Consider the following 3,317-nt stretch of genomic DNA (forward strand, 5'->3'; position numbering starts at 1 on the left):
TAAGTTGAAGGTTCAATCTCTTTCTAGACAGATAAGTATTGTTCTTTAAAAATACAGTCAAGTTATTGTAATTAATTTGTTTTTTTTTACATGTTTTAGCAAATGTAAGCTTATAAATCATAAATGTTTATTAAGAAACAGTTACTTCCATGGAAAACGACATATAGGTCAGTTGATTTTTCGAATTTCTTATCAAATCTTCAGTTATTTATTAATCAGCTTGATCTTTACTATGGCTATGTTAATTCAAGCTCACAATGTTCCAATTCTAATACGTTTTTCTAAGATTTAAAGTAAACTTTAATAAATAGTAATAGACTAATAGGTAATTGCAAGACTTGCAAGACTCTTGCTGCAAGACCAAGACCAAGACCAAGACTGGGAGCGCAAGACCAAGACCAAGACCAAGATCAGATGTATTGGCGCAAGACCAAGACCAAGACTGGCTAAGTCTCGTCTTGTTCTTGCATTTGGGCAACACTAGTTACCAATCAGTGGCGAAGTGTCCATATAAGCCTATTCCTGCCGGCTTCCCTTACGTAACTTCTAATAAAAAATCGTGATAAAATCCATAACAGATTTATTTCAATATATAAAATTCGCGTAAATATCAGAAATCATTATAGGTATTAAAATGTCAAACACTACGTAGGGCTATAAGACATTCAGTAGTTAGAACAAACATTTGTTTTTTCCTGACACTGCTTCGAATTCACTGTCTCATTCCACACTCAACTACACACCCTCTGCGCCACACACGTAGTAAAAAATATAATATTTCATGGCGGCATAAAAACTTTTATAATAAAAAACAAATTCACGCCGAATTCATAACCTCCTTTTTTTGAACTTGGTTAAAAAGGACCTCGACCGGAACTAAGCTATAACATAATTCGTAAATCTACAGGGTTATACTAATTAACTGAAACGTGTTATGCTGCCCGCCCACGCACTATTGAAGGATGAAGATATGGTTATTGGGTCAATGTTATTATTATAGTAATTAAAGTGGTACACGTGGTGAAAATTATTTATTAGAGGCTAGACGGGTAAGGTCAAGATGGCGGGGATGGGGTAACCGGGTGTTTATTTGCTCAGTGATTTCGCGGCCGAAGCCAGGTTTCTGTATCAGAGAATTAAAAAAATAAAACAACAATAATGAATGACATTTATATTTATTTGATCAAAAATAATAGAAGATTGTCCGTTTTAAAAAGTCTCCAATCAGTTGTTGATTGAACAAAATTTATTTCGAGGAGGTTTGAGTCCCAAGATCGCTATCACACGAATATTATTTCATGCATAAAATTAACGTTTACTGAAAAGATTACATTGCATTGTATCCAATAAACCTTTTTTTAAACAAACTTTATTTAGGTTATTCCTGGCCACATAACAAAGCAGAATTTAAAAAAAGCAGATATACCAACACAAAAATATGTTCCAAATTCAAATTCAAGCCACGAGAACACAAAAACGAAACTCTGCGTTTATTTTTAGGCGCGGGATGCTAGTATTCCATTGGAATAGCTGGATAAAGCTCTGTGGCTCGTTAGAATTGTATTGTTCTAGTATTGTTTCCTTTTTGTTAAAAAAAAAATCATGCGAACACGTGCCGAAACTGAATGGAACCCTGAGATGTTAAAATTGTGACAATAGTTGCCGTTTCAATATGCATAATGCAGTGATATTCATTTGTATGATGTTTATGAGTATGTAGTTAAAATTATTTTGTTTGTGAACATTACTGGGGGAGGAGTTACTTGATAAGGTTCTGTATGCACCTACTAATTTAAAATTACAATTCACAACCAGCCCTTTCAATCAAAATTCAGCTTTCATCTGATGAGAAACTTGCTATCGCAATTACAATTAAGTGTCATTCTTACGACATTGATATAGAGTTGAAAATACCACGCAAGAGATGTAGCGTTTCTTGACCTACGCTCGCTTAATTCATTCATCCAAACTATTTTCAACTCTACTTAAATTGAGTAAGGTTTAAATTCATCACTCGCTTCACAAGTTTCGGACAGATCTGTACTAATCCTCATTTGTACAGCTATCGATGTCATAAAATCCATTATGACGTAGCAATAAAATAGCTATGAACGGGTGACGGACAAACGGCCCGAGGTCCGGGGTTTATGGAAGGTAGTAAACACAGGGTCGCTTGGACAAATAGTTCGCGCTAACAATCGACCTTCAAGATGTATACCAAGGATAAAAAGGTAGTATTTTTTATTCTCTTGAATGAAAAAAGAATACATCACACAGGACGAGAAAAAAATCAACTGCGACTCGGACTAACCCAACACAAACACGTATAATATCAGCCCTGTATTATATGCTATCCCACTGTTGGGCACAGGCCTCTCTACTACTGAGAAGGATTAGGACATAGTCCACCACGCTAGCCTATTGCGGATTGATAGACTTCATACACCTTCGAATTTCCTATAGAGAACTTCTCAGGTATACACGTTTCCTCATGATGTTTTCTTTCACCATTAAAGCAAGCGATAATTTACAAAGAATACATACATAATTTTTATTTTAGAAATAAGAGGTCACACAAACACATATTCATCTAAAGTTTTAACTCGTAACGTTCTACGGTTCGTGACAGAGCCCTTTAAATGTCAAACAGACTGATGACGGAACTTTAGTAATAGAATCCTTTTAGTACACTTTTGACAACAAAAAAAATATAATCAGAACAAGAATCGATGCCGAGAATCTCGCAATATATGTGTAAAAATATCGTAAAACTTCTCTTAGCATATATAAAGCTTGATTTACACAACTCAATATACGAAGAAATGACTGAGACTTCGAATACAATATTTATTCACGTGAATAAAAATGTAAACTTCACTTGATATTGCTCACGGCTTTGTCCGCGTGAACGAACTTTTCAAGTATCAAAATCCCGTAGTATACATACCTGAAATAAAAAGTAGCATACATATATGTTAAGATATTTTTCTTTGGGTATATCCGATTTTTTTCGGGGCTCGACAAAGTAGCTACACTGCACCTGACGTTTAGCAAAGTGAAGCATATAAAAAGTGCCGACCGTCAAACATACAAGCATCTCCGGACGGTCAGCATAGTCATGCCGGCCTGCATAATTGCTTCTTTACGCTTCGCTTGAAGGACTCCAAGTTATAGGAAGGAGGGAACACGTATGAACCAATAACACAATAATAACACATATGATTTCAATCAGACTAGTGGTGGCGGTGGTGGGTCTTTCACATGTGAGAGTCCATCTGGGTAGATACCACCGCAATGTCTATTTCTACCGCCAAGCA

The sequence above is a fragment of the Manduca sexta genome, chromosome 28, assembly GCF_014839805.1.
Source record: "Manduca sexta isolate Smith_Timp_Sample1 chromosome 28, JHU_Msex_v1.0, whole genome shotgun sequence".
In the NCBI taxonomy this organism is placed as follows: domain Eukaryota; kingdom Metazoa; phylum Arthropoda; class Insecta; order Lepidoptera; family Sphingidae; genus Manduca; species Manduca sexta.